This window comes from Pleurodeles waltl, chromosome 11 (assembly GCF_031143425.1).
Source record: "Pleurodeles waltl isolate 20211129_DDA chromosome 11, aPleWal1.hap1.20221129, whole genome shotgun sequence".
Lineage (NCBI taxonomy): Eukaryota > Metazoa > Chordata > Amphibia > Caudata > Salamandridae > Pleurodeles > Pleurodeles waltl.
In genome coordinates this window covers 94,372,262-94,385,443 of record NC_090450.1, presented here as the reverse complement: position 1 = coordinate 94,385,443, position 13,182 = coordinate 94,372,262, and the positions used below count along the sequence as shown (strand labels likewise).

General features: G+C 45.1%; 1 protein-coding gene across 6 annotated transcripts in view; it reads left to right on the top strand.

Moving 5' to 3' along the window:
- MYNN (myoneurin) overlaps nucleotides 1-13,182 on the top strand; it is a 237,253-nt gene that overhangs the window by 101,566 nt on the left and 122,505 nt on the right. For 2 of the 6 annotated variants that reach the window (XM_069213203.1, XM_069213197.1), the window contains exon 1: nucleotides 11,801-11,875. The exons of 3 other annotated variants lie outside the window; for them this stretch is intronic. The gene's annotated coding sequence lies outside the window, so the exon portion shown is untranslated. Of the gene's footprint in view, nucleotides 1-11,750; nucleotides 11,876-13,182 lie in introns of those variants that run through there. One more of the 6 variants, XM_069213198.1, reaches the window with a different exon arrangement.

The following is a 13,182-nucleotide window of genomic DNA, read 5'->3' as shown; positions in this document are numbered from 1 at the left end:
TTTTGCTCCTGTGGGTTTACAGGAAGCGGGTGATGCATATTTATGATGCCATGCAACAGACAGAGAGTAAGAAAACACCTATCTCCTGCCCGCTCCCTTCTATAGGCCTAGCACAGCAGCACAGTGTCAATAAAAGGAGTGTTGAAGAAAAGCTTTCTTTAAGGTTTTGCAGGGGCTCTTGTGAACATTGTGAAACCGCAAAATCCTGGAGGGTCTGATTAACAATTTCCAGTCTCTGAAGGCCAGTCAACATATACTCCCACTCTAGCAAGTCAAGCATCTTTTCTGCATCTACAAAGATCACAGCGGCCTTCATATAAAGATTCAAGTGATCCAAAGAAGTGAGAAATGTATTCAGGTTATAAATTGTAGACCAGATAGGAACTAAACTTGCTTAGGCATGCAGAACAAGTTCCAGCATAAAGGACAGTAGACGTTTAGCTATAATCTTTGCTAAGATTTTAGTAAAAGAAGAAAGGGGCTTGAAGATGTGGACAAAACATCCAATTCACCTGGTTTCTAAAGCATGAAGATAACTGCTTCCATAAGGGACTGTGGAAGAAAGCCAGAGTTGTGTGCTTTGTCAAACTTGGCTATAATATTCGGGGCCAAAACATCAATGTATTCTTCACAAAAATGTACTGATGGGTAAGGGCCATCTGGAAACTCAGTGACAGCTTTTTTTTAGTTATTTTCATCCAGTAATATCTGTAACAGTTAAGAGTGGTCTGACAACCTTAAACTTTACTAGACAAATGGTTTACTTCAGATCCAAGGGGATTAAAATTAAAATGAGTGGTCAACACGATGTGCACAGCAAGAATAAATGAACAAAAGGACATTTGACTGTCCAAGGGGAAAAATCAATTACTCCTTTACATAGCATCACAAGAATATCAATATCCACTACGGCACTGACGATTATTTTTTTGTTTGACATTGTTGTAGACAAAAAACAAACTTATTACACATGGCACAGGAAAACAATTATTTCCTTGAGCAGTTAACTGTCCTAAAAGAAGACTATAGAACACATCTGGTTACCTATTCAAGTATATAAACAATTAGTTTTGTAACCAAACTGAAGAACGAATAAAAACAAACAGAAAGTAGAAAGGCAGTCATGTATGCACATGGAAACAAAAATGGAAATGCAAAACGGACTATCGCAGTAACAAATAGCAGTTAAAATTAAACCATTGACCATCACCAGGTATAAAGATCCTGCCAATAATGAGGCATTCAATGGAAAAGCCTCTGCTTATGTGAAAGTTACTGAACAGAATAAAAACAAAACATCTAGAAAGCTCCAACATTGCCCACTGAACGGAATAGGGCAATAGCAGCCAGAGGTCAGCAACATTAGGAAAGCTGTCTATAATACATGATTAAATGTTCCTGTTATTACCTATATGAAATCAATAGTCGTATTATATCCACTCAATGAAATTTTCACCAGGAAAGCTATTAGACATTACTTGGCTGTTAATTAGTGCGATTACCACATGCAGTGTTTGATGTAAAGTCCAATCTACTAATTTAGCCAGAGTGTCTGTCTGTGTCAGAAACATTACACTACTTGAATAGGGTGCCGACATGGGGAATTGTTTTTTTTTCTATATACAGCACACAAAGTGTGGAATATTTAAGAATTACTTTAGGCATAGATTTTTGTGCTGGAAGAGTATGGTTCCAGTACAAATCCTATGTAAGACAGAAGACACACACCTCAGCACCATGATGCAAAGGTTGTACTTGGCTCCAGGCAGCGTGTTTGTGCGCCAGAGCAAGGATAGTGTGCATCAGCAGGCCACTGTTAAGTATGACTCTGCAAGGCTTTGTCTACCTTTCATGATACAGCACATCAAATTTTAAGCTGTTCCTATCTGGGGGGGCAACATACATCCTACCCAGAGCCCCACTAATGCTTAAGATGTCATTGTTTCTACTAGGTCGCAACTACGGTTGCCACCTTTCAAAGAAACAAATAATCTTTTGCTGCTGTTGCAAGTATCCGCAAAGGCCAGAGTGATACTAAACATGACTTCAACAAAATCGTATGCATTCCTTTGCAGAACGACTTTTCAGTCTTTGTATTATTTAAGTAATAGCCATGGATCATTAACGCAGCTGCAGAAAACATTTAAACATCTTTTCTATTTATGTTTGCTCGCTAAAAAACATACATAGAAAGGCTAAAAATACAGGCTTTATATGTTTTAGTTTATTTGAGTACCAGGTGGGGTGATAAAACACAGGTGGTGTCGGTTAAAAAAAGGTCAGTGGCAACCCCAGATGCAGCCGAGCCATGTGCTATAATAGTCGGTGTGTCCCCTGTAATGTCCTGCTGGACACGTTCTAGTGTTTCCACCAGCCACTCTGATGAGGCCTGGCGTCTACACTCACCCCACACCCATCCATCACAGGCATCACCAGTCAGGTGACCCTGCCAATAAAATGGGCCAGGCTAGTTACACGAACCCTACCTACGTGTGGGTGTCACCTTATTTAGTAGCATGAGGGCCTAAGCCCCAACACTGCAATGGTGGCGAGTGGGGCTGACCCCACATGCATGCTGACAAACCCTTTGTTGTTCGTGAGGAGGGTAGTCTTGGGGTAAGGCACCCCTACACTGATTGCCTGCATGTAGAGGCCGGAGCCCGGGCAAGCGTGAGGCCACCCTGATAGGACTATGGCTGGGCCCCTCAAGGTGAGAGAGGGCCACTGGCAAAGTTGTGGTGCAAGACTGCAGTTCGCTGTCCCCTGTTAGAGGCGCGTGGGGGAGGACACAGCCGACCCAACAGTGAGTGGCAAAGAAGTAAGCCCCCATGTCGCGCCTGCAGCGCCACCCCTGTGCTGACATCCGGAGAGGCCTGTGGGGCTAAGGAAGCACCACTAAAGGCCAAACAGGTGCAGATAGACACGGAAAAGAGGATGGAAAGAAGGTGCAGCCAGTGACTGCGTCGCAACAGAAGTGCCCCCCCCAACTGCTGCGATGCTGTCACGCATACCGCCGTCGCTGCCCCTGGGAGGGGACCAGAATTGCACCACCACGAGGCATGATGTGCCTGCACCAAAGACATCCTGATGACAAAGAGCCACCGCGTTGCAACCAAGGAGGCCCCCTCCTCTGCTGTCAAACAAAGAGGACCCACGGGGACCAGAGCAGCAGCCCAGCGAGAGGCACGCCGCCTGCTGAAGCCCCGAAACAAGACAGCAGGCCACTGCCAAAGGAGGCACAGCAACACATTAACAAAAAAAAAAATTAAGCACCCACCTCTTCTGAATGCTGTGAGGCAGCATCACGCCCAGCATCATTATGGACTGCACACAAGAGCATTATACACCCCCCTGGCATCCATCGGCCGGCTGGCGCCACAGTGAGAGACAGAGATCTCCTGCAACCTTACCAAGACATTGCCGGCGAACCAGCAGATGAATCCTTGCCTGGCCTGCTCCACAAAAAGAGCACGGCCCTCCAGGAAGAGTGAGGCTGCAGTGCCACCCAGTGGTGGTTGCTGCAGCCCTTTAAAGGAAAATACAAATAAAAGTAAATAAGTAGAGGAATTAGGCAATTGAAAAGGATTATGGCACCACGATAGCTGCCATGCCCACAGGTGAAGGGCAGCAGTGCCCACGGACAGTGACAGCTCCAGAAAGAGACGTGTGCAACCCCTGAACAGAAAACGGAGAGATTGCTGCAGCCCAAACCTGCCCCAGCCGAGCTGCAAAAGTGTAGGAAGGACGCAAGTGCCACGCTGAGCACAAGGAGAACGCACGTGGCCTATGAAGCCCACCGGCAGCCGTCTGCCGCCACAGCCGCCAACAGGAAGACAGCACCACATGCCCCCAGTGGTGATGGACATCACCTCAAGCCAAGAGGATGGGCATGCCAGGAGCCAACGAAAGGTGCCCATGAAGAATAGGGACAATGTCAGAGGTGCGCAGAGGGCTGTGCCGGTGAAGCACGGGCAGGAGCCCGAGAGACAGACAGAGCCCTCCGAGAGTGTGATGCAACGCCTGGGGGAAGAGGCCGCCTGTTGTATTCTTAATACTGTGTATGTTGCTATGGGGATTAGAATTCTGTGGTTGTTATGGGGATTGGGAAAGTCAGTTTATTGAATGCGGCTGGGAGAGCGGTTGCTGCCTGCTTTGTGTGCCGGCCGTGGGTATCCTCTGCTGAATAAATCACAGCTCCAGAGTACCTCTGCAGTTCTGGTCATCATTTCGATATCCACTACCACATTTTGGCGACGAGGGTGTTCTCTGGAGACCCACCGACCCTGCACTCTGCTTCGTATCGGCTTGCTGGCCCTGCAGGCCCTACAGGATTTACTTACTCATTGGCTCTTCCTGGAAGGTGAAGTCAGTTTTCTTCTTGCTTCTTTCTGCGGTTCCTGATTTGGACTGAGGCATTTTCTTCTGCTCCTCGCGCGCCACAGTGGAAGGAGGCATTTTCTTCTGTCTGCTCCTTGTGCGCCTCAGTCACCTGACTGCTGTTCCTCGCGTGCAAGCTACACCGCCTTTAGAAACATTTCCTTTTGCTTTGGCGGCCATCTTAAGACTTTGGGATGGTTTCCATTCTCTTAATCTTGTTCTGTGTGCGTATCTTCGGTGACACACACATCTGTGACAGTTAATTCGCTGAGGTCTATTTTCTTAAAAGAAACTAAGAAATTAATTTTGGGAATTTAGTGATATTTTTTTTTTTTTTTTTTTTTAAATATATATATATATATATTTTTTTTTTTTTCTTCTTCTTTCTACAATGGCAACAGCTCAGGTGGGTGTTCAACCTCCTCCTTTTCTACAAAAACCTGGTAGACCGCCAATTCCTTGGAGAAAGTGGTTACGTATTTTTGAAAATTATTTGGTTGCTATCGACGCTTCCAGGTACAATGCTGCGCGCAGAGCTGCACTCCTTTTCAACCACTTAGGCGAAACTGGTCAAGAAGTTTTCGATAACTTACCAGCCATAGTTGCACTACTGGGGTATGAATCCTGGGATGCATATATTGAAGCTACAGCACGTATGGCTAAACAGTATTCTGATGAACCTTCAGTAATGTTGGAACGTCATCATTTTTTTAAAAGGAAACAGCTTGTGGATGAAACCATTGAAGATTTCTTGGCAGTCTTAAGAATTCTTGCTGCGAAATGTGAATTTGGTTCAAATATAGACATTTACTTGCGTGATCAATTAGTTTTCAATTGTTAATAAAAAAAATACAAGAGCGCATTTTAACTTGTAAGAATCTGTCTTTGGGTGAAGTCTTGGACATAGCTAAGAGCATTGAACGCTCTCTCATCTCTTCCAAAATTTTAACAGAAGATGTTAAAGCTTCTGCTCAAGTTTCTGCTGTCCTGCAAGCTGATTGTTTGGAAGTTAATGCTGTATCCAGTAGGAGCAAAGCGAACAAAAGTGTTGATAAAAAGAACTATTCTGGTTATTGTTTTAGATGTGGTTCAAAGACTCATATGGGAAATAGTCCATCTTGTTTAGCTCAAGGAAAAAAGTGTGATTTTTGCAAAAAAAGTAGGCCATTTCCAAAGTGTTTGTCGTCTAGCTAAGGACAAAGCTAAGATATCTTAAATTGATATAGTTGAAGAAGAACTGACTGATTCTTTTAACAATGTGTTGTTAACTATTGATACTGTTGGAACTTCTCAAAACAAATGTAAAGGTCCCATTTGCTCTGTAACTATAGGCTCTGTTAATTTGAACGTTATGGCTGATTCCGGTTCACCAATTACTATCCTGTCTGACATGACGTTTGACAGATTGTGGTCCGGGAAGCAGCTTCACAGATCTGATGTCAATCCAAAAGCTTTTGGCGAGTTTGACATTGCTATGAAGGGTTTTTTCATGGATATTCTTGATTTCAAGAGCAGATGCATTAATACTAAAATTTATGTTGCTGAACGTGGCAGAGATATTTTGGGCTGGCAAGATCAGGCTAAGTTGGGTATTATTTTAAGACCAGGTCACTCTGTGCCTGTAATTCTTGGTGATGTGCCTGTGCTAAGTGTGACTGAAGGGAAATTACCCCTGGATCTTGATTCAGTTGAAAATCTGTATGAAAACTTTCCTAGGGTCTTTAAGAAAGATATTGGTATTATCAAGGGATTTGAATATCAAATCAAGTTAAAAAAAGATGCAGTGCCTGTCAAGCAGAAGCTTAGACCGGTTCCATTTCGGTTAGACAGGATCTTAAAACTTTACTTCATGAAATGTGTGAACAGGGTATTATCACTCCAGTTGATTCCTCTGAGTGGATTTCGGCAATTGTTCTTGCTAAAAAAAGGGGTGGAAGTATTCGTCTATGTGTTGATTTGCGCGCACTTAATCGCAACATTCTCGTAGATGCTCATCCTTTGCCCAGAATCAATGATGTATTGGAAATTTTGGGTAAGAGTAGGTACTTTTCCACCATTGATTTAAGGTCAGCTTATCACCAAATTCCCTTATCCAAAGATTCTCAGCCTTTAACTTCATTTGTGACGCCCTTTGGAACTTTCATGTATTTGCGTTTGCCTTTTGGTTTGGCTTCTGCCGCTAGTGTTTTTCAGAGATTGATGGATGCTTTGTTTTCGGAGGAACAATGTGTTCAGGTCTTTCAGGATGACACTCTCATTCATACTGCAACTAAAGAAAAACATTTTGAGATGTTATTTCGAGTATTTAGGAAGTTGGAAACACATAATATCATTGTCAACAAAGATAAATGCAAGCTCTTTTCAGATAGTGTTGATTTTTTAGGGCATAACATTTCTGCTAGAGGTATTGCGCCCAAGTCATCTCTAATCAAAGCCATAGTTGAGACCCCTGAGGATTCTCTCATATCTTTTTTAGGTTTGAGTGAGTACTACTTCAGATTTGTGTCTGGGTTTGCTATGGTGGTACAACCTCTACGGGCGTTGCTGAAGAAGCATGTCAAGTTTGCTTGGACTGACGAGGCCCACAGGGCTTTTGATCATTTGAAACAACTCATTGTGGATCCCCCTGTTATTAAACCTTTTTCTCATGGTGTTAGGTGTGTTATCACAGTGGATGCTAGCTCTGTGGGCTTAGGCGCTGTTTTGAGCCAATTTGTAGATGGTGTTGAAAGTACTGTGGCCTTTGCGTCACGCATGTTGAGTGATGCAGAACAAAAATATAGTACTATTGAAAGAGAAGCGCTTGCTTGCTCCTGGTCAACTGAGAAGTTTAAAATGTATATTTGGGGTACCAAATTTGATTTGTATACTGATCACAAGCCTTTAATATACATGCTTGGAGACAGTTGCTCTAACAAGGCGTCCTCCAGGTTGGTTAGACTTATGTCCAGATTACTTGAGTTTAATTTTGATATAAAATATATTCCTGGAGGAAAAAATGTAAGGACAGATTGTCGTTCTCGTTTGCCAGTTGTGGAGGATGTCACTGAATTGCCTGTTGAAGAAGAATGTGTGATGACAGTTTCTGATGCAGCTTCTGCGTTCAAAATTTCAGAGGAAGTTTGGAATAAGAGTTCTGACAATGATATTTCTCTAGCCAAAGTTAAAGACTTCCTTGTTTCTGGTTGGCCTCCTGAAAGGAGCTTAGACAAAGAATTAAAGTCGTTTGCTCAGGTTGCATCTGAATTATCGGTGGTTAATGGTATTGTCATGAGGCAGAATATGTTTGTGCCACCTTTGTCCCTGAGGGATGGCATTATTTCAGTAGGACATCTAGGACATTTGGGCATCTCTGCTACCATCAAGAATATTAAGCAGCATTACTGGTGGCCTGGTTTGGACTCTCAAGTAAGATGTTATGTGGATAAATGCCCTGAGTGTTTGTGTTCCGACAAGCACTGGAAAACCAAAACTAATTCTTTGTGTTGTATGGAATGGCCCAAGAATGCTTGGGGGGAAATAGGATTGGATTTTGCTGGTCCATTTAATATGCTGAAGAATGAGAATAAGTACATGATTGTAGCTATTGACTATTTCTCCAAGTGGTTGTATTTTGCCTTTTCTAGCACTGCTGATTCCAATGTGGTCATTAAATTTTTGAAACGTTTGTTTCAAGTTGAAGGTCCTGCTAGAGAGGTGGTTACTGACAATGGAACACATTTTGTCTCCAATGAAGTGACAATTTTTTTTCTTAATCACTCAGTGAAACACATCAAGGTTCCTCTTTACAGTCCTTCTTCTAATGGATTGGCCGAAAGAGCGAATCGTATTTTGAAGGAGGGAATACAAACTGCCATTTCTAATAACCTCAATGTTGCTGAGTATGTGCAACAGAAAGTTTGGTCCTATAACACCACATCTCATAGTACTACTGGGGTTTCTCCTTTTATTCTTTTAAGGGGAAGAGATCCTGTTACAGATTTAAGACCTACCTGGTTGGATGATGTTACTGGCCTTTCTGCTGATTCTGTTGATCTGCGTCAAGTTCGTATGCGGGTGAGAGGCAAACAAGAGAAGTCTAAGGACTATTTTGACAGAGTGAAGAGTGTGAAAGATTTGGAGGTGGAACCCGGGGATTGGGTATTAGTTAAAAAACCTATGAAGATCAACAAAGGTGATTCGAAATTTTCTCAACCGGTCAAGGTTGAGAAAATCTCTAGAAGAGCGGTCTGCTTACAGGGTAAGGGTTGGTGGAACAAGAATGCTGTTGTGAAGATAACTAGTGAGCAAGCTGATATCATTAAGAAAAAGTTAGGGGATGTACCTCTCCATGACAACTTCGAATGTGACTTCTGGGATGTTGTGTATGACAAGGAGACTCATAACAGGGATTTTGGGTCCCCACTTACTGATTGTTCCATTGTTCAACGTAATGTTGTTGACTCCTCTGTTAACAAGAATGTGAACAGGACCTGTAGAGTTAGGAATGCTCCTGTTAGATTCAAAGATTTTGTCAGATATTAGTATTCTCTGTAGAGTTAGGAATGCTTCTGTTGAATTTATTGTTTTGTCAGTATTAGTTTTTCCTTGTGTATATTTTTCGTGTTTTCTTTAATTATGTTTTTTTTCCTTTTGTTTTGTTAAAAGGGAGATGGTGTTGTATTCTTAATACTGTGTTTGTTGCTATGGGGATTAGAATTCTGTGGTTGTTATGGGGATTGGGAAAGTCAGTTTATGGAATGCGGCTGGGAGAGCGGTTGCTGCCTGCTTTGTGTGCCGGCCGTGGGTCTCCTCTGCTGAATAAATCACAGCTCCAGAGTACCTCTGCAGTTCTGGTCATCATTTTGATATCCACTACCACACCGCCCCAGCCGGTCACACCACAGCTCAAGTTGATCACCGCTGGCCCATCGTTCAGCAGAACTGTCCAACCCTGCCAAGCAACCGGAAGCAGGAGAGAGCAATGCGACAGCACAGTCTTGAGGCGCAAGGGCGGCACCTTCGAGTGAAGACGCAGAAAAGAAGACGGTGACCCTCCAGTCTGGGAGCAGACCACCAAGATGATCCCGGAACAAACCAAACCTGTGAGAGGTCTGCAACGAGAGCAGACTAAGTCCTACTGGCAGAATTCAGCCTGCGAGAGGCTGCGGCAGAACACAATGCACTGGCAGAGGTGCAGGGCAAGCCAGCAAAAGGTCTATGTAGCGCAACATGCGACCTGGTGGGCAATGCCACACAAAGAACCTAAAGCTAGGAGAGAAGAATGTGGTTCGGAGCTACGACGTGAAGAACCAGAGAAGAAGGGTGTGACAGACTGGTCACACAGAAGATCAACACCACCACAGGTGCGCAAGCGAAACGAGAAGAGCAACAGGACTGAGGACTCATGCCAGCAGACAAGAAGGCATCCTTCACCACAAGACAGCCACCAGGGTGAACAGATGTCACTGGAGAGAGCTTGCAGGTGGACCAACTGTAAGCCGCTAGCATGTGCGAACTGGCTCCAGGCCCAATGCTTCCGAGCTCGGCCGATCTGCCACCTGTCACCAGCTGCTTGGCCACAATGGCATCCCTGTTGCCAAATGCACACGAAAGAACCACTAGTGGCCACGAAATCCCTCAAGTCATCCTTTCACCAGAGAAGATACCGCCACCTGTTGATCTTCAGCAATATGTCGCAAGAGCCTCATCTTTACGAGGTGCATCACCCAACACACCTCAGAAGCACAGCACCACCTGAGTGGAGCCAAAGTCAGCAGCAAGATCTGAAGTTTGCAAGGCATTCCCAGCACTGTGGGAGGCTAACCACCCAAACACCTGCCATGAGCCCCTGTGAACCAGACATCTGCCGGCGAGAGCAGACCAGACCAGACTATTCGTATCATCCACCGTTGGGGTTTCACGAGACTCGGACGTGGTCCTGTAGCAATCCAGGGGCAAGGGGCTCAAGAGAATTCCGGTAAGAGAAGAATCCCTCCACAAGAGATGTGTCTGGGGCAGCTCTGCGACAGGCCCCGGGAAGCACAGAGGTCACAGAGACTGGTCACCCAAAGACTACTGCACTAAGGCCAGAGCTCCCGAGTCCAAACGGCCTGAGCACGCCAACCCTGCTACAACCACCCTTGTGGCTCCATGCGCGACTGGGATGTGGTCCTGTGGGCTTTTCCTCAGAGATGCTTTCGCTTGGCCTGCAATAGGCCCGGCACAGTCCACACGGTCCCTTGGCAGCCTGCCAAAGGGCCTCGAGGAGACTTGTGTCTGATGGAGTTCTGGCGCAAGAGGGAAGCCTGACGCTGCTCTACCACTGGACATCAGGATGCATCAAGGCCTTCGAGGTCGCTGCTTCTTCATCTAGGTCATCTGCAGTCTTTGGATGTGTGCCATCCCTGGCGCCAGAATGCCTTTCAGAGATCCTTAAAGTGGACTCCCCACTTCTCCTGATGCACCAGCATCAAACGTTGTACATAGACTCTTACACTGGGAGCCCAGGCGGGACAGGTCTGACAGTCCCCAAGCGAACTGTGATGTCGTGGACAGGCGAATGAGGTATCCAGACGTCATCTGCACTGCTAGTTGTGTCCAGAGTAGTCTTGTTAAACAACAGCGGCGAATCGTGATACCAAGTGCCCAGATGTACCTGTTCCATGCAGCATGTCTGGCGGACTGCCTAAAGAGACTCAGTGTTTCTTTTGTGTTTATGATTCTCTCCCACAGGCTGGACTTGGTTGTTTGTTTCTTTTAAATGAAGTTTCAGAGGGATGTAGTGTCCTGCTGGACACATTCTAGTGTTTCTACCATCCACTCTGCTGAGGGCTGTCTTCTACACTCACCCCAATCAGGTGACCCTGCTAATAAAAAAGGCCATGCGCACGTTCCCAGGGCCAGTTACATGAACCTTACCTATGTGTCTGTGTCACCTTATTTAGTAGCATGAGGGCCTAGGGCCCCTCAACATTACATCCTCCAGCAATAAAGGTTTAGAGGACCGATCAGGCTGCCAATCGTGGGAAGACCGACAGGAACCACTGCTCACTTTCACTGCCTAGAGTCTCACTCTGTGCTGTTCATACTCCCTTTCTTCCTAACCATAACGCATGTAGCAGCATGCAAACAGTCCGAGAGAGGCCGTGCCCACCTACGACCTATCTCTAACCACCACCCGCTGACTCCAACATGGGCACCATCTAGTACAAACTTTGTAAAAAGTGGGCGGACAGGACACAGGCACGTGCGGGCTCCACAGCCAATCAATGCATCGGAATTCTGCACTGTGCGCTAGGAGAGGCTAGGGGCGGACAAGGGGAACGATCTCAATTCTCCAATCCAATGTCGCTTTACACGTTTGCCGAACCGCCCACTCCCAGATGACTCTCAGAGTATGTTTAATCGCGGCATTGGTTGCATGCGACCCGGAAGTGCTAAAATCACAACAAATCCCATCCGTTAAAAAGCTCTGATACGGACGACGGACGTTAGGCTGAATTCACGGGAGGTCCGTGTAAGTAGCGGACTGTTGGTCTCCGTACAGCTCCTGTATTCCTTCCGTTTTTTTTCTGTTTGTGAGGAAAGTGTAGTAGCGGTGAGGGCCACTGACTCCATGTTCTTTCATCTTTCTACAATCCATTTCTCCAGCGTCCAAGGCAGATTACTAATTTTCCCCTTCGAATTGTTACCCATTTGTGCAAAATCATACCAAGCATTCAACTGTTACCTTCATGCATATGCCGCCATCATGTTCCTTACCATTTATCTTTAAAATAGAACACCAACTGTTGTGTTAAAGGAGGAAACCCTATGAGTAGTACCTGCAGTTGTATTATTGTTATTTTTTCAAGTTTCTTGCTGTCAGACCCCCACCCCCCAATTCTTACACATCCTCCTGTCCACCAAAGTTTCTTGATATTATTATAGTTGCAAAAGCAGCTACATTCTGGAGACCCTACGAGTTGAAGCCCACCTGTAATGGTAGCGCCTACCACCTGCCAAGTTTCTCAGGTCCATGCGTGGCGTACTGCTGCGGTCCAGTTTTTTTCCCTTTTTATTCTGGGACCTGTAGTCTTGTTTATTCCGTTTTAAAACAGGACTACAAATTCCAGACTTCAAAGAAGGAAAAAAATGTACAGGATCGGCACATCACAGATGGTGCCCAGGCACTTACCCAGGGTATAAGATGAAGGACTGTTAGTGGAAGTGCTTTGTAGGCTATAGCAACGTGCTTGTTCCCTAACGCCCCTGCCCCCCAAAGAATAACTCCTGAGCAATCCCTTGGTGCCATTCATAGAATATATTTTGTCCTGTCAGGTAGCCACGTGTCTGTGTAAAGGATTTCAGTCCTGGGAAGTGCAATCTGCTGACGGACATTTGTTCTCTCGTTCTCTCACTCATCCTCCTTCCCTATATGATGCCCAATAAAGCATCATCTACAATGCTTTCCGCTCCAATTTACCCAGGAGTAGAAGCCTAAAGTTGGCATCCCTTTTATTGGACACTGGCTTCTACCAGCATCACAAATGCAGCCTTCGTGTAGGACTTGAGTCCGTTCATGAAAGGGTTGTGTTTTGATTAACCCTGGATGCAGTTTCCTTTGAGTGGATGCATGTTTATATGAAGATTTGACGTGGCATCTCTTAAACGAGCTATATAGAATCGAACAGCTTATAACCACTCGAAATGATTACAAGGGAACATACATCTTCCACGAAAGCCTTGTGTGTCGCTCAAGGTAAAAAGTGTCTTCGTTTTGTACAGGCAACATACTATGGCATTGTATTACGACACAGGTACACAGGAGAAAACACGCGAGGT